This window comes from Haliaeetus albicilla, chromosome Z (genome assembly GCF_947461875.1).
Source record: "Haliaeetus albicilla chromosome Z, bHalAlb1.1, whole genome shotgun sequence".
NCBI lineage: Eukaryota > Metazoa > Chordata > Aves > Accipitriformes > Accipitridae > Haliaeetus > Haliaeetus albicilla.
In genome coordinates, this window is record NC_091516.1 from 37,330,760 (window position 1) to 37,355,181 (window position 24,422).

Sequence of the window (24,422 nt, forward strand, 5' to 3'; positions counted from 1 at the left end):
TCTCTACACTACCTTAGAAGTATTAACAAGGCACCCTGTAAATAGCTCATTAGAGAAAGAAGTAAACCAAATCCCAAGATTAATTTAAAAATCATATGCTAATGGTAATGGGATTTGACAGATGAATCTATTAAAACGCCTTTCGACTGAGACAGAAACATAGATCTTGTAACATGTCCCCATGCATTTTTGGCATCTAGCTGCACCCAGTACAATTAGGCACACAGTAGGTTCTCTTCTCCCACGTCTCTCTCCCTTTCTTCATTTCCTGTAGTGAACAGCAGAAGAGATCTCGCCAAGCTTTAATTAAAACAGAATAATTTTGAACTCTGAATTAGGTAAACAGAATAAAAAGTAATCAAGGTTTTAACCTCTTTTCCTCTTCTCTTTACTCAGAGTCAATGCCAAATTCCTCTTCCAACATACATTTTAATACATTTGTCAGCACAATGAGGCTTTGGGCCAAATTTTACTCCCTTACTTCAACATAAATACTTTGGCGTAAAAGCACTGGCCTAAAGGCTCAGTGGTTCAATGCATCATTCCCAAAGCCCCAGTAAATAACACAGAGCTGATCTGTAGATCGTAACTGTCTGAGCACTGAAAAGGGTCTTCAGAATGAAAGCGTCCTCAGAGTCAATATCCAGGACGCCATGTGTTTCCTCTGGCACGGCACAGCCTCTGTGCTAGAATTCACTAGCCTGATGGATTCACATCATGTCATTCACTGCATGATGGGCCATAAGAGGCGTAAAACATAATGTAGAAAACCATGACTCTGGAGAAATCCTAAGACACCCAAAACCTTAATCACCTTTTGTAACTAAACAGTCAGTTCAAAAGCCTGAGGTACCTCTCCAATACCAGTGATTTTTCAAGTATTAATTCAATAATCTTCTGCACTTTGTACTTTATTATCTCTGGATATCAATTCCTGTTTTGGTCACCCATGGTTCCACTTCCCTTACAAGTACCTTCACCCTTCCTTGGAGTGCCACAGGAGCAGGACAAAACTGTCAGTGATTACATGTAAAACCACATAACTTCAGCTGGGCCTAATCAGCGCAAAAACCTGCTGCCTGATAACAACTATCCATGATGAGCACATCACTCTACGCAGTGGCGATGGCAGCCTGTTATTTCTGATGTCTTATTCTATCTTAGGAACCTCTTTTCACTTTTACTCTGCTGTGTCTCCCTGATAAAGCTCATCTCTTCAGGGAAATGTTACCACTATTTCTTAAAGTATAAACTCTTCGGCAGCAAAAGGTTGGGCAGGACTGTCCATGCAGTGTAGCCAAAAGCTGGAACCATCGATCATCACTTGAGCAGCATCTCTCCCCTTCCTCCCAGAAAGACAATGACGTAACAGGACCTGATCCATCACACAGCTGCTAGATAAACCATGCTGATATGAAGTGTCTCATGCAGTTGTTGTCCAGATCTGGCTTTTATTTCCTATCACAGTATGATTGTTAAATATTCATAAAGCAACATTCTGTCTACAAACTCTGAAAAAAGTTCTGCTTCCACAAAGATATGTAAGTTTTTGATTATGGTGGATGAAGTAAAGGAGGAGTCTTTCAGGATCAATTAATTCCTGCAGTGAAATTCTTTCATAACAAACCCTCTAATTTTGCAACAATTCCATCATGCCTGAAGGGACAAAAATATCAAAGGATTTTGTCTGTGCCTGTTTCATGATCCTTGACCACCTCAGTAGGAAGTCAGCAATTCCCATAAGGAGCTGAATGAACATGAAACCTCTGTTTGACCTCTTTCTCAAGAGTAAATTCATACTCCTATCCTGCAGAACAAAGCCTGCAATATATCTAACTGAAACTGTACCTCACACTTCAACTCTCAGTGCAGGGCTCTCTTGCCAGCACCAAACCCCCCCCCCCAAAAAAACCAAACCAACCCTATAAAAAATAGCACTCCAAACAGCATGGGTTTGGTGACAAAAGCAGTGTGATCTCTTACTTAGCTCAGTTTATTTATTTCTGACAAGAACTTCTAAATACAGCTTAGATACTATATATACACACATATGCTCCCCTCTCCTACGTTATAGCCAACTGCTGATTAAACTAAACTGGATATGACCATTACCATGGATGCAAGCAAAAGTAAACAGTAACCTGATGTCAGAGACTCTGACAGAAGCTGGGCTGTTATTCTACATACATCTTTCTCAGGTCAGGAAACTCAGTGAATACAGTTTCAATAGTACTAGTGATCAAGGGGACAAAATTACATTAGTCTTCTTAGGAAAACAGTTGATTTCAACAAAGCTGCAGAAGTGGCAGCAATAAATTAGTCTTTGCCTCGGCTACATGTACACTCAGCACATGGCAAAACATCCGCAACAAGCAACCTGGGGGGAATCTGATAAAATAGTGCAGAAGCGGCATCATGCTCAGTTCAAACAGGAGTCTTTGGAACCATGTGCAGCTTTGATTCATGCTCCAAACCATATGCCAGCAATTCAGTTGCTGATCAGAGCAAGAGTTAAAAGCTGCTGAAAATAGGCAGAAATACTGACTCTTCAATTTCCTGCTGCTTGAGCTGTAAAGTCTGCTCTGATCAAGAACCCTGGTAAAAGCAGAAATCTGACTCCACAAGAGGAATCCAGAAGAGTTCAATTTGTTCCACTTGCAGAGATCTTACAAGCTAACCGCTGTAGGTACTTTTTTACCTTTGTTCCTTATTGTTTCTTTCTGAATATTTCAAGATGGCATTACCTTTTCTCTCTAGGGATTTTCTTCCATTTTTATATAACTATTTTTTTTTTTACAAAACAGAGTCAGGAACATCCTAAGTGTTGACCTTCTTTTTTCACCCTTGCTGGAGGGCAGTCTCAAAGACAGTGCACCTGGAACATGAATTTTCTCAGCACTCAATCAGAGTGGAGGTAAGGTATATTATCCTACTGAGAGTACTCTCCTCTGAGCTACTTGTCAGATGTTTGACCAGAGTCTGGAATCAGAAACAAAATCACAAAGAATCTGACTAAACAGACCCTCTATTCCTAAACCCCCAACTTCCATTTGTTAGGATGAATGCCATTAGTTTTCTAGGCCCATAAGGTGATCTGCCTCAACAATAAAGTTAAGAACTAGCCTTTCTAATATAAAGCTAAAGCAGGAGAATCTTTTATTTTGGGCACATACAAATAAAACCAAAACACCAATACTACTTTTATGTACAACCTGGGGTGTCTCTAAGATTGACCAGGCTTACCACATCTGGACACATCTTAAAGAACCAAGCACTGATAAGATATTTACAAGTTACTTGTCACACATGCACTGCACCACCTGATTAAACACAGTCTGCCTTCAGGTTTGTGGGCAGAAGAATTCTGTATGAAATGGAGAATTAACGAAACAAACAATGTAGAAGAAAGATGCAGTCTCAGTGGTACGGTGCCAGTTCAATCTTCTCCCACTGACAGCAATCATAACTTCCAGGGACATCTGGGTCTATAAAGGAAGCACTGGAAGAACAAGGCCCCACCCAATAGGAATAAAACCCAGCATGCATGAATAGGAATCTCTCTAGATGGAGGTCATGCAAGACTTTCATAAAGTAGATATCTGCTCTAGAAGTATATGGAGAGATTTCTTGGCATGCTGCATGTGCTGCAAAAACATACTGAACATCACCACCCCCATCCTCACACTAAGCATTACTTTAATTTCACATGTGACACAGAAAGGACACTGAAAAAAGGCTACAACAGAAAATACTTAGGAAACAAAGACGCTTTTCTTAATAGAAGATCTGAAATGCTGAAAGCATACATCTGGGCACAATACACTATGTGGTATCTGTGTAACACAATCTAATCTACTGTATGCAATGATCACAGCTGAACAGTCCAGAGGGCACATGAAACAAAAAGTCCCAGTAAATAAAAGGCAACCATGGAAACTGTTCAATCCTAAAATCACCTTGTGACGCACATAAGTCTGATCAGAACTTCCAGCATGTATTTGGTGTCCCTGAAAACACAGTGAGAGCAGACCTAATGGTTTTGCTGAAAAATAGAGAAAACACATGAAGGCATAATAATCTTTAGCAAGGGTTCACAAGGGAATTCTGAAAGCAAAGTTGAGAGGTACTAGAAATTTATTTGCTATTAAGATACCTTTTTTCTGACTGCATCCCACAAACTTAACTTACAAAGACAACAGAAACTTGTAAGTTAAATCTATTTTCCTGAAAATAGAAGAGACACAACACTGTGCATCAGCCATAAAAAGAAGCTCGGAAATCCCCCAGAAAACTCAAAAAGAAAACTTCTTTTGATTGAATACATTAAAAATCCCAACAAATTTAAAAGTACCCTACCAACCTACCCTTGTAATAAAATGAACAGAAATGTTATTTAAAATTAGAATTTGAGAATAATTTATTTTAATATATTCAAATAATAAATTTAGAAGTTATTTGGAGAGATATATCCTCAGCTTACACCTTACCAAAGTAAATGATACTAAGCCAATTCATAGAATATAACAGGATATTCCAGACATTAATTTTTAAAAACATAGTAGAAACTTTGTTACAGCAGTTTCCCACAAGCAAACTAAGTGCAGTTAAAATTTCCTATGAATTTTTCCACAACAAATAAGAAACATGAAGTTTTGACCCCCCTTCATATTGTCCAGGAATTAAACAGCTTTTAATTAAAAACAGTTTAATGCTCAGAGAGGATATTAGAACTCCTCCTCATATTCCATTACAAGGGGAGTGGCAAAGCAAGGACAAATGCACAGAAAACCACAGTTAAGACAGTGACAGATGAAGGAAAGGACAAATGATTTGTGTCTTCCTATTTGCTATGGGTGGAGAAATACAACATTTGGTGTACAGTCACTGGGCTTGTGGGAAAGTCTCAGAATTTTTGGTAGCTATGGCTTGAAAACTGATGGCAGAAGCTGTGTAAAGAGAATGATTGTGATGGACAGTAAAATCAGACAGAAAAGGACAGGCAGCATATTTCAGATTATGAGTTAATTTAGCCTGGTGTGTGGCTACTTCATAAACATAAAGCACACAAGTTAAATGACCTGCAATACAAAGAATTAAAGGAATAAAGGGTTTATGTTTAATCAAAGAGACAAATCACTCTGACTTGTAGGAAGGGCATTATAAAGGGCAGCAGTAAAAAATCAGGAATTTCTGTTTTCAATATACATATGTATTCATGGTTTGTTTATACTGCATCTCAAAGTCAGGACCTCTTATAATCCCGCACTACAGCCCTTGTAATTTGTTACTTTTACTCTTGACAAGTACCATGTCATAGTGCTGGGGAGTGAACTCGACTCACAAGGGAATCACTTTTTGATGGCTAAAATGAGTTCACATCTCCAAATATTCACTCCCTCCCACTGAAAGAGGTCACAGAGAAGATCTGAGAGAAGAGAAACATACTACCCTTGTCATATGTTGTATCACATGTATAAAATTTGCCTCCTGTCAAAACCATAGTGAATTTATATTCATGTTACTATAGAAAAATACTTGGTATTTTCCAGTCAGGTTTGCATATTTACCTTTCAGGGAAAATATAAAATAAAACACTCAATTTCTTGTTTCACCATGAATTAAAATCCGTCAAGAGTGTTGCCTTTTAAAATAATAGTTACAATAAGCTGTAAAATTGCTCCATCTCATAGGTCTCCTGTTGTGCACAGGAAATCAATGGAAGTTTTAGTACTGACATTCAAGGCAACAGAAGTATAAATATTTGATGGAGGAAAACAACGGGATTTTTCAAAACCAGTATTGACTGAACTATTACTACTCATCCATTGAGAACGGCTGAGCTAATGCCAGGTGCTCCTGACATCGCCCATAACTTCTGCACATACAGGGCAGAAATTCAGTAACATGCATAAATGGATTGGAGGTTTTAGCAAAGTTTGAAAAACCCAGGTGTACAGGAAAACCTCAACAAATCATAAAAGATCAAAACCCCACACCTGCACATCTGTGTCCTGCCTGCTGAAACCAAGAAGTCAAAGATGGCAGGGATAACTTCACTGTTGCATCAGGCCCCTGCTTGGATGGAGGTACCCTGTGCCCATGTCACAGGAGAAGGGTGCAGGCTTCCTGCCCTACCTGTATCTGTGCTCTGAACAAACAGTTTCATTCTCTGACCAAAGGTTTATCTGCAAATAACCCACCTTTCCGGCACATAAAATCATTTGTTTGCACATCTTCACCTGCGTCTAAAGATCAGTGCTCCTGGGATATCAGAAAATACCCATCAAAGTAGTTAACACCTCAAAGAGAGACTTCACTAAAATACAAGAGGGATGTAAAAACTTTTCCCATACACTAAAAGAATGTAATAAATAGTATCAGAAAAGAAGGGGACTCTAGTGTTAAAAAGTGAAAAACTAACAGGCAGGGGAATTTGTATAAATAGTCATAGCTCAGTTGCAGTCAATGGACCTATGACAATTTACACTCAGCAGAGATATGGCCCGTGAATTTTGCTACCAGATGCTCATTGAGCAAATGATTCCCTTACGTCTAGCATATAACTTAGATAAATACTAACAAATAGCATTTATTTTTGTGCTTTTTATCTGAAAAGTAGTACATAAGAGAATCCCTAAAAAAATGTGCGTGAAGTCACATTTACTGAACAGAGCAATCGTGCTGCATTTGATTTGAATATTTATCTAGTGCCTAGAAAAGTACATTGTGAACTGAAAGTCCAGATTCAATGTCTAAGATCAGTAAAAAGTAACAGTTGATCTTTATTCTACTGATTCTACTAAATGATGAATTTGTTAATGTTAATCATAAGATTTGAGACACCATTTTAAGCCAGGTAATAGATTAAGCAGTTCATTGAAATGTCATTAGTAAAAAGACAGCTGCAAATGGACTTAGTGTTTGTGACAAACTAGAGAAAAGTTGTTTGTCAAATAGCGACTTCTAGACAACCTTATTTTTAGCCTATTGCAATTATTTCCACAATCAGTATTTTTAAACACAAAACTTGGGCTCCAAAGTCTGTCTCTAATACATAGTCCAAATAATGTTTTAAACATATATTCCGATGTTACCATGAAAGGAGAATGTTTTTAATGCAAGGTATTAAAAAATCACTGAAGCACAAGAAAGGGGGAGGACTTCAATAAGTTTTAAGCATATGCCTTCAATGAATCACAAACCAAATTATTCTTTTCACTAGGCATTGCCTTAAGTGGGTGTCAGCACTCCTAGCTGAGCTGTGTCCTTGCTAAAAGATCAATTATTTAAGTGGATAAAATCAACGGAAAATGGTGTTGCCTTCCTTTCTTCCACAGAATCATGTTCCATCACTCTTATAACAAGAAAAACACACAGACCTCACTAGCAAAGATACAGGAAAGAACCGAACATATAAAACTGTGGCAGGATGCTCATTAGATAATAACTACAAGCTGCTGTGGTTTGATGGCATCATAGGCATTCACATATTTATTATTGCTCTACATATTTAGAAAAGGTTTCAGTGTACCAAAACCTGTTGCTGTTCCCAAGTACAGTAATCACATACGGAAATATAGACGTGGGTGGTAGGATGGCACTTACCACAGTAACCTGGGTAAAACAGTCAAAGAAGCAAAGCTAAAGAAGGACACCGATGTCCTGAATTTCTGCAAGGAACAGAGGATTGTCCCTGGAGGTATAACCAGCCATAATCCTCTGATTACCACATGTAACTTTAAACGGATGATCTCATATTACTTCTACCTACAAATGCTCTCTTTCAATTCACCCAAATGACATTTTTGTAAATTCTCCCTCTGCTTTCATAGGTGTCAAGCATGTTGGAATGAAATCCTGAAATCAGATGAGTCAGCTGGCAATCCAAGGAAGGCTGCAAGTCTGTTTTTTAACAGAAACGTCTCTGTTACAACCAGGGTTACTGAAGAATTGGAAAGAAAAAAACCTTCAGAAAACTAATTGCAACATACGAGAACATGGACCTAGCCATGCAGCATTCCAGCTTCTCACTCACCAAAGAAATCATTATCAGTCTCCCTCCCCAACCCCTTTTTTTAAGGCAAGTTATCCCCCTCAGTGTGTTACGACTGTCTAATAAATCGTATCCTTCCGACATCCCCAAGGAAAAAGAGCAGGGCCAATGAGCCCTCTGAAGAGCCTCTAACAAGCAGCTCCCTATTCCCCCCACCATTGCCAGAGGAGAGCAAAATTCTTCTTTGCTTTTATCCTTCCTCCTCCTGCCATGCCACCCTGAGTAAGCACACACAGGTCAGCTCCAAAAAGGTCTTGGAAGAGTCCACCAGCTGAAAATGTCATTGTAATTGCTGCTGTATCCAGGCAGCAACAGAACTGGCAGCTGGCATCCCAGGCGGCCCAGAGGGGGCTTCGGCAGTGGGGCTGCCAGTGCCCTGGGGTCAGCGCAGGGGACGGAGGGCTCCACCTGGGCTGCTGTGCTACGCTGAAGGAGGGACGCGACTGAGCAGGCAGAGCTAAGGGGCCACGTCAGCTGCCCGGTGGATGGGAAAGCCGCGGAGGGGAGAAAGAAGGAGCGAAGGGCAGCTTTGATGACTGTGATGCTGCAGGAGGGAGGGAGGGAGGAAAGAAGGAAGGGATATTGGGCCTCACCAAGGGGGCTGGGCTGGGGATAGGGGTCCCTCCTCACCCCTGGGAGTGGGTGAGAGAAGGGCAGCCCACCTCCTGCCAGGCTGCTCCAACCTGGCCTGGTGTCAACCCTCACCTCACTCCATAAAAGCCACTAGGGATAAGCATGGTATAATAAATTCTTTTTCAAAAAAAAATCCTTAAAGTTTTCAGGTAGCTATGCATGCACAGGCAGATTTTATGCACAAACAGAAATTTTATGTTATCGTTCAGTTCATTAAAATCCATCGATGGAATTTTATACCTATGCTAGGATGACAGGTAGGAGGTAGAAAATCTTGAGAGGAAAAGACTGAGAAAGCATGGTCAAAAAACCAGCCAGTTACACAAATCCAAAGAGAAGGGGAAGTTACAAGAAAGACAAATGTATAATTTAAAACAAAACCCCAAATCCCATGGTAGTGCCTCAAGCCTTCCGTTTTGTTTTTTTTCTTGAATGATGGGAAATACAAGTTTGCTGCGAAGTGCTTCCTAGCTTTTTAGTAGAGGTTAAAAGGTTAAGACATTTTTGTAAAAAAAAGTGGTTAAAAACTGTTATTAATTTAAAAATGTTTCAGAATTTAAAATGTCATTTTCATTCACCATGCCATTAAAAATGTGATCACTTATGAAAGTATCTGAGAAAATGAAAAATTGAAAAGAACTGCACTGGCATAATTTTTTTCTTCTCTCTTCTTTTTTTAAAACATAACAAAGGTGGCTTTTCTATTTCAGCTAACACAGAGATTATACATCTAATAGCAGAGAGCTTTGTAAAACAGCCAGAAATTATCATAGCATCCGCTATAAATTGCTTATGTAATTATACATACATGCAAGTGTTCATCTTCAAAGTTTTTCACAGACCATTTTTATTAAAACTACAGAAACGTCAACTATTTATAACCATATAACACTGAAGTGTCAGTTTCACAGTAATTTTTCCAGTCTTAAGGAAAAATTAGCATATTCCATTCATCAGAAAACCCCAGCATCAACTAAATTACTTCTTTAAAAACATCTAAGCAACAATATTAAATACTTGTTAGCTTCTCTGTTACTTTTTATGGGCAGAATATGAGCTACTTATTCTAGGCAATGTTGCAGGAAGTTAGTTTGTGAATACTTCCCAATATTAGAGGCTGTTTTCATAGCTGCTCCTAACTTTGTAGAACTTACTTGAGCTGAAATTTTCCACAGTCCAAAGCTTTTTTTTTTTTTTTTTTTACTTCAAAAGAAATAGTTGTTTCAAAAAATGAGGCCAGAGAATATTACCATTCTTATCTTTAGGAAAAAAAAAAATTAAAACCCAAACCTAAACCAATATCAGGAAAAGGAGCAGCCATTTGGTTGTGATGCCTCTGTATTGCCTTGCTATTCAGCAGAGACCTGAGACTTGCTGGAACATACCTTTTGCTGTTCCCATGAAACACTACCCAAATTTGTCCAACCTTTATGTCATTTCCATATCCATGTGCTCAGCCCAGCCTATGTTAGTGTAGCTGATACATTCTCCAAATATCCCGTCTACAGCAAGCTTTGCAGACATGCGTGAGAAAATAAAAACTGCTTGGCACCCTTGTCAGGGCTAGCGCCTAAGGTTAATTGAGGCAATGGTATGAGGAGTTTGCTGAGGGCCCAGGAAGACAGGGGCTATGCAAGTGGGAGGAAGAGGCAGGTCAGGATGCATAAAACGGCTACCACCAGTAGAGCACATGATCCTCCAAAATCTGGAGCAAAACTTAGTATTTTTTGTGTCCCACCATTTCTTTCCGTCAACAGATGAGTAAGTATCTGTCTCCTCTTCTGGGCTGGTCTGCACTGAAGGCAGCAGTCTATTATTAGTGCTATCCACTTGTTGGCTGGCTCCAGTGACTGAGATCTGGGTGGTATGGCTAAGGAATCCAGAACTCATGAAATAATTCTAGTATGTCATCATAATTCCACATAATAGGATTGTTGATTTTTTCCAAATTAGGAAAATTAGCTTTTTCTGCACAGGAAATTCTATGCCAGTTCCAATCAAACCCTCTGGAGTTCTCAAGAATTAAAAATAAACAGACACTCTCCCACTTCAGCCACTCAAGAGGGTAGAAATGAACAACCTTTGGCTCTGCAGCTGTCCTTTGTTGGGGCTGAGGACACAGCACCCTGAAGCACCCAAAACTGCTGGGAGGCCTGAGTATCCATCCAGCCTTCATGTAATCCCAAATGATAATTTCCCCTTATTTTTCTTTGGACTTAAAAACCACTTACTGAATGTTTATCAGGCCTTATTTCTAAAGACTCCTCTCCTTTTTTTTCCCCTATGTATAACCAATTAATGCCTGAATGTCACATTTTTTTCATTTAACTCTTTCCACAATATAACAGTGGATACTGCATTGTATCTCAGGCAAAGCAAAATAGCTCAAATTCCAAAGTCAGAGTTATAATTTATTTTCAGATGCCACACACATGATGCTATGCAAACATTATTAGCTTGATAGGCTGTGAGTAGTAATTGTACCGGCACCACAGCTCTGTAAATCAATCTAATCGGGCTTAACATTAATAAACTCTTCATGAATCAAAACACATAGAAAACTCAATTAAGAAATCAAATGCTTCTCCACGTTTAGCAGTTCAGCATTTAGTTCTTAATGCTTGAAAACTAAGATCCTGTATATACTGATATATCTCTCAGTCTAAATGACAGAGAATTTAAAAGTACAGTGATCACCCATTGCACTTTCTTGCTGGAGTGCCTGAGTCTTGGAACTATTGATTTTGTAATACATTTTTGCTTTTCTTTCTTCTCCTCAATCTAATTCTGAACTAAAAACCATGCAGCTAAACTTCATTACCCACTGAGGTTGTCTTGTCCACATTAATTATCAAACAGAGCATGAACATGGTACCTTGCGGCTACCAACAATGGGGAATATCACCACAGCAGCTCAGAGTCAAAAAGCAGCTACAGTTTTAGCTTTGTTAACACAGTGCACCCGCAAGCATGCCTTTGTTCTAAGTTTCAGATTCCTGTGTAGTTTAGCAGTTAAGAATATGTTTTTATGTAACATGTAACATTTTATGTTTGGACTCGATGATCTTAAGAGTCTTTACCTACCTAACCTATTCTATGATTTTATGTAATAAACTGTAGCCTATTACAGCAGAAAATAAAAAGACTGCACTAGTCCTGCTGAAAGCATAGAAGATTTGTTCCTGTGTGAAACAGTATTTTCTTATACTGCTTGCTGCTGTGACAGATTCTTCTTACCTTGGGGCAAAGACAGACTCTTCCTATTTTGGCGACTGAAGTAACATGCATGTATTCCTTGGGGTGGTATACGCTGTGCTGGGTGAAGAACTGGCTGGGTTCAAGGGATTGTAGTGAATGGGGCTACATCTGGCTGGTGGCCAGTCATCAGTGATGTTCCTCAGTGCTCAATTCTAGGGCCAGTTCTGTTCAGTTTTTTTATCAATGCAATGATCTAGAGGCAGGAGTTAAATGCACAGTTTTTAAGTTTGCTGATGATACCGAACTGGGAGGTGCTGCTGACTCTCTCAAGGGGCAAGAGGCCTTGCAGAGGGATGTAGATACATTGGAGCACTGGGCAATCATCAGTGGCACAAAATTTAACAAGAACAAATTACGGCTTCTGCACCTTGGATGGAGTAATGCCAGACACAAGTATAAATTGGCAGAGGAATGGCTGGAGACCAGCCCTGCAGAAAGGAATCTGGGGCTGCTGGTGGACAGCAGGCTCAATGTGGGTCAGCAGTGTGCCCTGGCAGCCAAGAGGGCAAACCGCATCCTGGGGTGCATCAAACACAGCATGACCAGCAGGTTAAAAGGGGCAATTATCCCACTGTATTCAGTGTTGGTGCGGCACCACCTCAAGTACTACGCTGTCCTGGTTTCAGCTGGGATGGAGTTAATTGTCTTCCTAGTAGCTGGTACGGTGCTATGTTTTGAGTTCAGTATGCAAAGAATGTTGATAACACTGATGTTTTCAGTTGTTACTAAGTAATGTTCAGTCTAAAGTCAAGGATTTCTCAGCTTGTCATGCCCAACCAGAGAGAAAGCTGGAGGGGCACAAGAAGTTGGCACAGGACACAGCCAGGGCAGCTGACCCAAACTGGCCAATGGTGTATTCCATACCATGGGATGTCACATCTGGGGGGAGCGGGGGCAGGGGAATTGCCACTTGGGGATTAATTGGCCGTTGATCGGCGGGTTGTGAGCAATTGCACTGTGCATCATTTGTATATTCCAGTCCTTTTATTATTACTGCTATCATTTTATTAGTGTTATCATTATCATTATTAGTTTCTTCTTTTCTGTTCTATTAAACCATTCTTATCTCAACCCACAAGTTTTACTTCTTTTCCCAATTTTCTGCCCCATCCCACTGCAGGGGGCGGAGGGGGAGTGAGCAGCTGCGTGGTGCTTACTTGCTGGCTGGGGTAAAACCATGACATACGTGCAGTTCTGGGGCCCACAATTAAAAAAGGATATTAAGGTACCTGAATGGATACAGAGAAGGGCAACAAAGCTGGTGAAAGGGCTGAAAGGCATGTCCTGTGAGGAGTGGCTGAGGATTGGTTGGAAATGGTTCAAAGCTGTGTCAGGGGAGGTTCAGACTAGGTATTATGAAGCGTTTCTTTACCAAGATGGTGGTCAAACACTAGAACAGACATCCTTAGAGAAGCGGTCAATGCCCCATGCCTGTCAGTGCCTTAAAAAGAGGCATTTGGACAATGCCCCTCATAGTATGCTTTAACTTCTGGTCAGTCATGGAGTGATCAGGCAGTTGGACTAGGTGATTGTTGTAGGTCCCTTCCAGCTGGAACTATCCTATCCTATCCTATCCTATCCTATCCGATCCTAAATAAATGTTTGTGAAAGCTGCTGAACCAAACGAAACGAGAAAGTCAAAAACTTCTGGAAGCTGTTGCACTTTCAGAAACCTTTGCTGTATTTCCCACTGGCAATGCTTTCTCTCGGAGCACCTCAGCAAGCATCCCTTCACGGGCTTGTGACAGTTGTGCTCTGGGTTGTGGCCACTCAGGTCTTGAAGATCTCCAGGCTCAGGGATCCCACAACATGTCTGGGCAACCCATTCCAGTGCTTCAGGATCCTCACAGGGATGTTGTTTTTTCTTCCTTGTCTCCAGCCTGAACCTCTGGAGTTTCAGGAGATGCCGCTGTCTCTCAGCCTCCCACCAGGCAGTGCTGGGAAGAGCCTGCCCCCATCCCCTTGATACCTTCCCCATGAGCACCGGCGTGTGCTGCAAGGTGCCCCAATGCCTTCTCTGCTCCACGCTGAGCCAGCCCCAGCTCCACAGATGCTCCTTACCTCCCCTGAGCCCCTCTGGTTTGTCAGCCTGTCTCTGGGACTCCAAAGAGGACATCGTGCCTGGATGAGGCCTGATGGGTGCTGAGCAGAAGGGATCACCTTTGTGCCTTCTGTCTAGGACAGAAAGACAGGAGAAGACCCATCAGCGCAAGCCAAATGCTGCCTGTGATGCCTCGTGGAAGGAAGCAGAGGATCCCAGAGGGCTGGCCAGCAATGCTGGGGTGTGGGCAAAGCCTGTGGGACTTTGTCCTGCAGCCTCCAAGGGAGGCACGATGTGTTGTTCCCAAATGAACCCTCTTGCCGTATGTGCCTGGAGACGTCTGCCCTGGACAGAGGGACCTGACGGGGCCCTGGGAAGACACGGCCGAGGCCTCCGTGACTGGTGTGGAACACCGGTGCCGAGCACAAGACGAGAGAGGAGGGGATGGAGCGGGCAGTGGTGCTGCGGTAACCCCAGACGTGTGCGCTGGGGCCGCAGCGCTGCTGGGGCGAGCGCCGTGGGCGAGGATGGCCCATCGTGATGTCCCCAAGTGATGGACGTTGATGTCCCCGAGCGATGGATCGTGACCACGTGACCCTCACTGCTTATATTCGGGCGCTGAGGCTCCCCCCAGCCGGCTCGTGCCCGCACTCCAGCCGAGCAGATCGCGAGGTCTGGAGCACTGAGCAAGGCCTTGGCGCTGGTGTCGTGCTTGGGGAGTTGCTCCTTGCAGCAATCAGTGCCCGACCCCAGAGCTGTCGAAGGATTTTCCCCAGCCCTGCCAGCTCCAGGCAGCCGGTGCACCCAGGAGCTACGCTCGCAGCAGCAGAGGTGAGCTGGTCGGGGACACCTCACCCTGGGGAGCTGGGAGGGTTTCCTTCTTGAGGGACCTGGGCACTTCTTCCACCCCTCCACAGGCCAGACAGTGACCCTGCCCTCTCTTCCTCTTCTAGCGTGACACCAGCTGCTGCAGCGCCGGTGAGAGGGAGGGGTTCCCCCCAGCCCACCGCAGCACATGGAGAGCATGGCCACAGAGCTGGACGACCACTGTCCCATCTGCCTGGGCAGCTGGGAGGAGGCCAGCTTTGTTATGCCATGCCTCCACCGGTTCTGCTACCCATGCGTCCTGCGGCGGGCTGAGAGCAAGCCCGAGTGCCCCCTCTGCAAGAGGAGGATCCTCTCCATCTTGCACTCGGTGCAGGCGGATGATGACTACATGGAGCATATCATCACACCACCCTCAGGCGCTGTCCGTCAGGCGGGAGGAGCTCCCAGACGTGCAGCCACTCACGACCTCCATCTCCCTGGAGCACCCCAACGCTGGGCTGCAGAAGGGGTGCCCAGGTGTCCTGTGGGCATCTTCCAGCCTCCAAACCGGCTGAACAACTTATGGGACAACCCAGCGCTCCTCCAGATCCTGCAGCCCTGTGTCCATCGGCAGATGGAGGAGATCTTTGGCAGCAGGGTGCTGGAGGCAGCCATGGAGGAGGACACCGTCACCACCATCCTGACCAGCCAAAGGATGGATACAGAGCTGCCGGGATGGGTGCTGGGGGTCTCCCGCCAAAGCCGTGAGGAGACATTCTTCCAACACCACAGACATGTCGCTGCACAACGGCACAGCAGAGAGACCCAACGTCTGCTGGGCTGGCAGGATGCCCCTGCTGCTGGAGGTCAGGAGGACCACCCCACGGGTGCCCCCGGCCCCACTGCCACCCAAGGAGAGTCTCTTGTCACCGACCCAGCCTCCTCCAGCAGATCCAGCACAGACGAGCTCCCTGGCACCTCATCCGCTGCCGTTGGTGGGGGTCCCAGCAGCCACCCCTCTGCTCCCGTTGCCATCCCTGCGGAGCAAGAAGTGCCCCAGGAGGAGCCAGGGGAGGCTGTGCCCGAGCCCTCCACTTCCAGCCGCGGCAGTGAACGCTCCCCTGGGAGGCCACGGCGAGCCCCAAAGAGGAGGACTGACAGCTCCGAGGCCTCTCCAGCCAACAAGAGGCCAGCACCGCGTCGGTGACCCTGGAGGGTCCCTCAGGGGTGGCCAAACCAGGACTGGGCCATCAACTGGGGCACACGCCAGCCCTCAAGGGCTCCCGGCCCCCCACATCCAATCACCCAAATAAAATAAGTGCATGAAAACTACAGAAAAAGTCTCAGTGTTACTAACAGTGCAGGTGGTGTTGCTGTCCTCGCCCTGTCTTGCTTTTTTGCCGGGAGGGGTGGGACATTAACACTGATGGGTCCTCGTATGCGTGCCAGGTACTACTTCATTGTTCCCCCTGAAGGCAAGTGCTGCCCAGCTCCAGGCCTGCAGCATCTCTGCAGCTGCTCCTGGGGCAGATGTTTCCAGCCGGGGGCTCTCCAGGACCAGCCCGTGCCCCACCGCTCATCACCCCGGGCTCATCCTCCTCCTCACCTCACCCTCTGCCCCCACGTCCCGGGGCTCTGCTCTCCCACCAGCCTGCACTGCCGGCTGCAGCCTCGCTACAGCGGCACCCAAAACCCTCCTCCCGCACAGACTCACGACTCGGTGCTGCTCTCTGCATCAGCCTAGGGTTGTACCCTGCCAAGGCAGGAGCCCCGACAAGCTCAACAAGGGGAAGCGCAAAGTCCTGCCCCCCAGAGGGACAACGCCAGGCACCAGCAGATGCGGCGCGCTGCCCGGCTGGAAGGCAACCAGGGAACGGTGACCATGCTGCTGCCCTCGAGCACAGGCTTTCTTCCCGCTCTTCCAGATCCAGCCTTGGCACTGACATGCCTTCTCCTCCACCTGGAAAGAGCCCATCTTCAGCAGATGCTCGGCAGATGGATGCCAAGCGGCTGAGGACTCTGGGTTTGCCTAGTTTGGAGAAAAGGCAGCTGAGGGGTGACCTCATTGCTCTCCACAACTTCCTGAGGAGGGGAAGTGGAGAGGGAGCTGCTGATCTCTTCTCCCTGGGATCCAGTGACAGGACACGTGGGAATAGTTCAAAGCTGTGGTAGGGGAGATTCAGACTTGGTATTAGGAAGCATTTCTCTAACAAGAGGGTGGTCAAATGCTGGAACGGGCTTCCTAGAGAGGTGGTCGATGCCCCATGCCTGTCAGTGCCTTAAAAAGAGGCGTTTGGACAATGCCCTTCATAATAAGTTTTAACTTTTGGTCAGCCATGGAGTATTCTATTCTATTCTATTCTATTCCCTTTACCACTCTACTTGTTGTTGAATTGCAATCTGGGACTACTTTACTGGCATTAGGTAGGTGAAAAAATACAAGGCAATTTTGCAAAACTGAGATAAAAGTATCAGGATTTCTATATGCAGGTCAAACTGCTGAGAGTGTCCCACTGAAATAAAGAGACTGATTTCCCAACCTGAAGGAAAACATGGCAATGCAGGGGTAAGCATGCTTTCTGGCCTGCAAATTGAACTGTTAGAAAAACTTGTGAAGGCGTGGGATTATGTGTCTGTGTGTGCACACATATGTATAAAAAAAAAATTTTCTGTGACATATCGAATATTGTTTGTGTCCCACCTAAAGTAATCCTTTGCCTCTATTGTGTTACTATCAGACTGAAGAAAATGAGAAATGGGATGCTTATGATTGACCTTTTTGAGGAGCATGAGAGAGAATGCTAATGAGATACGCTTCCTGAAACTTTATTTTTACCTCAGATACTTCAGATTTTAGACTTAACAGAGCAGTACCAATTTAAAAGAGCAGATTTCCTTACTACATTTTCTTTCTCCTTTTTTTAAAACAATGCCTTCCACCACTCTTCACATTATTTAGTTTTGAATGGAAATGTTCCACTTCTATCAGTTTGCACCATCTGTTTCACCTTTTCTCAAGTACACTAAATTAGCTGCATCTATAGTTTGTTTGGCTCTTTCAAATTGAAATGGAGAACAAAATAATACAAAAGTAAGGAGAAAATTAACCATAAAGCCATAAAAATTGAAAGGAAGATGTATAGTGTGGTGTTACAACATTATCTCATTTTGTTAAATTACCTACTTTTCATTAGAATAGTGTTCCTTTATCTTTGTCCCTAACTACAACATTCACCCTTTCCTTGTATGCACTTAGAGGCTATTCAGCATCCTAAGGAACTGTAATTAAAGTCAATGTGGCATCAAATGCTGACAGGAAGTCTCAGGGACTCATAACTGTCCTTTTGTAGGACATACAATAAATACTTTGAAAGCCATTTAAGCTACTGAACGAAGGACAGAAAGGGAGGGAGAGAGGGAGGAAGTAAAATCAAAACAAACTAAAGATCGCTGGTTATATCAAGGATGTCCAACAGCTGCAGTAGCTACTTGCCAAAAATCCAAGGGCCATTACTACTTTGAATATCAATTTACATGTATCCTTAAATGGATTAACAAATGTCTTGTTTCACTTGCAACTTCTTTGATAGTTGAATGCAAATTGTTTGTCTGAGCTGCCCAGACCTAAGCACCTGCTGCTGATCTGGAATTTGCTGGAAGAGGGTATGTTGGGGTCACATATTTACAAAGTCAGAGCTGTACTTGGCTCTTCGCCGTACATTGCACATCTCAGAGTTGCACCTTACGGCTTGCCTGATACGATACCCTGCTGGCTATCAAAAACCTAACCACTGCTTTTCAGAGTAGGAGGGAGGCTCTCCCATCACAGAGGCTGTGGGTAAATTCTTCCCTACAGAAACAATCAACTTTCTTTAATATCCACCTACAAGTTAAATTTCTAAATTTTGGAAAGCAGAACTCTTAGGAAAGAAAGTATTTGTGTGTTTTGGTGTACTGCATGCTGTAGCTCCATATATAAATGCAAAGTGGTAAGCATTTCATTCATTACAGTGCTTGATCTAACCCATTTAGAAGTATCTTGACAGTACTGCTAATCACAAGTGGGAAGGTGCTTCCTCACATTTAACCCTAAGTTAGCTTAACTGTAAGAGTAGACAGAAGTGTAACTAATCGCTTCTTCCTCCTAAGGTATTTGGAAACTTTGCCCAACAGCAGGCATGTTCCATAGGGCTGCTTGCTTGTCTTTGCAACCAGGCTCTCAGTAAAGCAGTGAAAAGTACGTGCATTACACCATAAGTCTCAGGGACATTTGATTTATACAGTAGCACAAAGAAGGTAAAATTTTCCAGTGATCTATTTTTAATCACCTATACTTGGGTTCCCTTTGGTTTTGGGTGGTTTCTGAACAATATGAATTAGTGAGAATAAAGGATTGAAACAAACTATTGTCCTTTTTTCTATATTCCCTATCAGTTTCTTTCCTTTCTTATTCCCCTTCTTGGAAGGAACAGAAAAAACTACCACTTCCAATAGTTTCTCCAGATAACAAGTTGCAGGAATACAGATACTTATGTCTACTCCAAGATGCTACGCGTATTAGTTTAAATACAAATCTGGCTTTTAAAATTAGTCAATTCTGTAGGCACATATTGAATTTCTACTTCTAAAAAATGCATTAGATTGTTCATCATTTATTTACTAGTGATTAGAAAAGATTTAAGTGGAAGATTAAAGCTGAAGAAATAACTTATTGTGGGAAGAAGCTGGGATCTGATGTGGTGCAAAGCAACCCAAACCAGTACTTCACTGCTCTTTAACTCTGCCTTGAATTATACATATTCTGGGCTTTTCATGAGAAAAAATAAATTTTTTTGAAATACAGAAGTAAGTTTAGGATAAAATTTTCACAGTTTCTATTACAAGACAAAGGGTTAGCTTCTTCAGAATGTACTCTACAGCTCTGGACAGACCCGAGTATAGTTTTCGGTTATATATTATTTGTGACAAGCTATACTTACGAGCCCTACTAGGCTGTATGCTACATAGCTAGAGTAAAAACAATTACTGCACCAAAAAATTACACTCTAAAATAGATAAGAGAGAAAAGAGTACGTAAAATGGCTTAGTGTAGCCTTGGTTTCAGTTCCTTCCTTCCTCTACAAATTTCCTGTCTTGTCCTGAGCAACTGTCAAAGGACATTTAAACCAATGGACCCAGAAGCAGGTCTGAGATGATTGTTGATCAAAATTCCCTGAAAGGAGCCCCAACCCAACACCAGGGTGAAATACACCCTCCCCCTCAACCTTGAAAGAAAAAAGGAAACTGACACACAGCGGCTAGGAGGGAATTGCAGCATGTTCCAGCCAGATCCCCAGATTGGATTGTCAGGGAGCCAGGAAATCTGCCAAGGCAAACACATGCTGTTTAATGTAGACCAGCCCGAGATAATCTGTGCCTCGGTTCCTCATTTGTAAAATAGGAATAACATTCCATGCTTTATGGGGAGAGAATGTACCCTAAACATTTTGAAATTATCTGATCCCATAATAGAGGAAGGCAAAAAATTCCCAAGATCGACCATCTCCATTTGATGTACAAAACATGGAGAAACAAAGGTTAAGCAACTTGCTGCAATCACACATGGAGACAGGAGCAGAGCCAGAAACTGAATCCAGACCTCTAAAATTACAGTCCAGTGTTTTAATCACAAAATCCTTCTCCTTCCTTGATTAAAACAGGAAACCAGAACAAAAAGTATGCACTTATTCTTTAACTTCAACATGTTATGACAAATATCTTAGAAAAATATATATACTTAAATATGGTCATCTCAGCCAAGTGTATATTTTGATGAAACAAAAGGCATGCATGTCATTTTGGAGGAGGCCCATCGTTGAACACCTGGTCCTCATGGGCCTGAATAAACTCTGTAACTTCTGAGTTGCGACAACCTTGTACTGGTTATAAAAGCATCTGTTTATGTGAATTTTAAGATAATCTTGTGTAATTTACAAGATTTAAAATGTTGTCAGTGGCTGAACTACACAGAGACTAAAGATTGTTTGCCATGCCACCCAAGGAAAGGAAGAAGATACAACTGGTGCTGCTGTTTGACTGTAAGTTAAGTATTCTTCCTTTTTAACGTGGTGTTGGGTACATTTGCTTTGCCAGACAGATCTGGTTTACAAAATTATTTGCCCCCACAGCTACTGTCTTTTATCTGTAAGAACCCAGCCATGGGCAAAGAGGTGACCTCAGGGTGAAGTGCTCTGATGACCCACTCCTTTCCACTCTCTTTCCCAAGGTCCCATATTCCCTTTTCCACCTTATAATTACATGGAGATTTCACACATGATGGAAACATACATGCCTCCATCATAAAGCTGTATGAGTGCACATCACATCATGCAGAAGGTCCCCTTTGGAGTCACAGAAGAGATGGGCTTTGGCTATGTGATAAAAGCCATGGGATATGCAGATCCACAGAGTATAAATTGCCTACCCCAGCCTCAGGGTTCCTCATCAGAGTTTTAACTCAGACATGTTATTAGTTTTAAAGACATTCTGTTTTCCATTGTTTGAAAGAACTGGTTTTTTCTCAACTACAATTACTTCATCACTTTCCTTCACTGGACTGAATCTTAAAATTTTTACTGTGGTCCCAAACTACCTGAAGAAAACCACAGAATGATAGAATGGTTTGGGTTGGAAGGGACCTTAAAGATCACCTAGTTCCAACTCCCCTGCCATGGGCAGGGACACCTTCCACTAGACCACGTTGCTCAAAGCCCCATCCAACCTGGCCTTGAACACTTCCAGGGATGGGGCATCCACAGCCTCTCTGGGAAACCTGTTCCAGTGCCTCACCACCCTCACAGTCAAGAACTTCTTCCTTACATCTAATCTAAATCTACACTCTTTCAGTTTAAAGCCATTACCCTTTGTCCTATCATGACACGCCCTTGCACAAAGTCCCTCTCTGGCTTTCTTGCAGACCCCCTTTAGGTACTGGAAGGCTCCTCTAAGGTTTCCCCAGAGCCTTCTCTTCTCCAGGCTGAACAACCCCAACTCTCTCAGCCTGTCTTCATAGGACAGGTGCTCCAGCCCTCTGATCATCTTCGTGGCCCTCTTCTGGACCCACTCCAATAGGTCCATGTCCTTCTTGGGTTGTGGGCTGGGCCCCAGAGCTGAACACAGTACTCCAGGTGGGGTCTCACCAGAGCGGAGTAGAGGGGGAGAATCACCTCCCTCGACCTGCTGGTCACACTTCTTTTGATGCAGCCCAGGATACAGGTGGCTTTCTGGGGGGCAAACGCACATCGCCGGGTCATGTTGAGCTTCTTGTCAACCAACACCCCCAAGTCCTTCTCCTCAGGGCTACGCTCAATCCACTCATCACCCAGCCTGTATTTGTGCTTGGGATTGCCCCAACTCATGTGCAGGACCTCGCACTTGGCCTTGTTGAACTTCATGAAGTTCTCATGGGCCCATCTCTCAAGCCTGTCAAGGTCCCTCTGGACGACATCTCTTCCCTCCAGCATGTCAACCACACCACACAGCTAGGTGTCCTTGGCAAACTTGCTGAGGGTGCACTCAATCCCACTGTCCATGTCACTGACAAAGATGTTAAACAGCGCCGGTCCCAATACTGATGCCTGAGGAACACCACTTGTCACTGCTCTCCCCTTGGGCATCGTGCCGTTGACCGCATCTCTTTGAATGCAACCATCCAGCCAATTCCTTATCCACCGAGTGGTACATCAGTCAAATCCATGTCTCTCTAATTTAGAGACAAGGATGTCGTGCGGGGCAGTGTCAAATGCTTTGCACAAGTCCAGGCAGATGATGTCAGTTGCTCTTCCCTTATCCACCCATGCTGTAACCTGTTGTAAAGGGCCAATGAATTTGTCAGGCACGATTTGCCCTTAGTGAAGCCATGTTGGCTGTCACCAGTCACCTCCTTATTTTCCATGTGCCTTAGCATAGTTTCCAGGAGGATCTGCCCTGTGATCTTGCTGGGCACAGAGGTGAGACTGGCTGGCCTGTAGTTCCCCAGGTCTTCCTTTTTTCCCTTTCTAAAAATGGGGTTTATGTTTCCCCCTTTCCAGTCAGTGGGAACTTCCCCAGACTACCACAGCTTTTCAAATATGATGGATAGTGGCTTAGCCACTTCATCTGCCAGTTCCCTGAGGACCTGTGGATGCATCTCATCAGGTCCCACGGACTTGCGCAGCTTCAGGTTCCTTAGATGGTCTTGAACCTGATCTTCCCATTTCCTTCTGGAGAGGGCCCACATTTTCCCTAGTCTTCCTTTTACCACCAACATACCTACAGAAGTTTTTCTTGTTGCCCTTGATGTCCCTGGGCAGACTTAATTCTATCAGGGTTTTAGCCTTCCTAATCTGATCCCTGGCTTTGAAGACAATTTCTCTGTAAGGCATGAAAGCATGCAAATTTATTCTGAATGATTAATACCTCAAAAATTCCTCCCCAAAGGAATGACTATTTGTACTTGATGATGGTGTTTCTTCCCACTTATTTCTCCTTCTAAGGGTCCAGCATACAGGCATCAGTGACTGCAAACTCAGAACTGATCTTATTCAGAGTTCAATAAAACAGGGGCTTCTCGAAGTTTCTTCGAAAGCCCTATTCCCCTGCACAGGGCTCTGGAAGGAGATGTTCACCTCCTGGCATCCTGAGCAGACTGCAGAAAGGTCATGCAAGGAAAAGTGCAGCACTGGCAACAGAGCCAGTTCTGTTCACCTATATTTGGCAAGGGCTGAGTTTATAGCTACTTCTTTCTGCCTGTACTCTGCTGTGTCTTCCTCACTTCTGCTAAAGCCCCATCAGATTTTCCAGAAGCCCTTAGAGCTAACAAACTGTCAGATATCTTCCATCCCAAGTTCCCATCAAGGCGTCATCTCCACAGTCACAGCCTTAATGAGAAATCTAGAGAGCTTCAAAACAGGAATTTGCCCAATGGGTAAAATTCAATCTAACCATTCAATTCAAGAGAAAAATACATTAGACTAGAGAACACATAGCCTTTTAGAATGATGTTGTCTTGTAAAAGCAATACCTCTAGAAGGGAAGGCAACTGCTTCTGCCCTCCAAGAGATTAACGTCCGTTGCTTACTTTTAAAGCATGCTAAAAAAACATGCTCCGGTATTTGCTACCCATTTATTTTACTTCCACACACTTGTACCTTTCTGAACGGACAGGATGTCTCTTTTTAGAAGGGCAAAAGCTAATAACATTAATGATAAAAAAGGTAGTAGCATTATGCAGTGAGAAAAAGGGTTCAACCTGCTGGCTTGTCCTCTAGTAGTAGAGTCCTTTAGTAGCACAGCCCCTTGGACAGCAAAGGCTGGTGGTCAGAGATGAGTTTTCTGACTGTGTTTTGATTTTATTTCCTTTGTAAATTAATTTGTACTCACTATCAATACTTTCCATAATTGTAATACTTTTGATAAATAAATAGATTTGGATAAACTGTATTTTTCCATTTCTACAGAAAAATCCCTATAAATTTTTACAGATACAGACCTTCACAGAAAATAAAGACCTCTCCACCCTCTCAAAAAAATCCACACCAGTTTAAGACTATGTATTTGGCTGAAAATTTTTACTTTCAGATTTTTATGGAAACGTCTCAACTTCACTACCTG

General features: G+C 43.5%; 1 protein-coding gene across 2 annotated transcripts in view; it reads right to left on the reverse strand.

Annotated features, from left to right (window-relative positions):
- The window catches only part of ROR2 (receptor tyrosine kinase like orphan receptor 2), a 162,399-nt gene that overhangs the window by 12,648 nt on the left and 125,329 nt on the right, over positions 1-24,422 (reverse strand). The window lies entirely within an intron of this gene.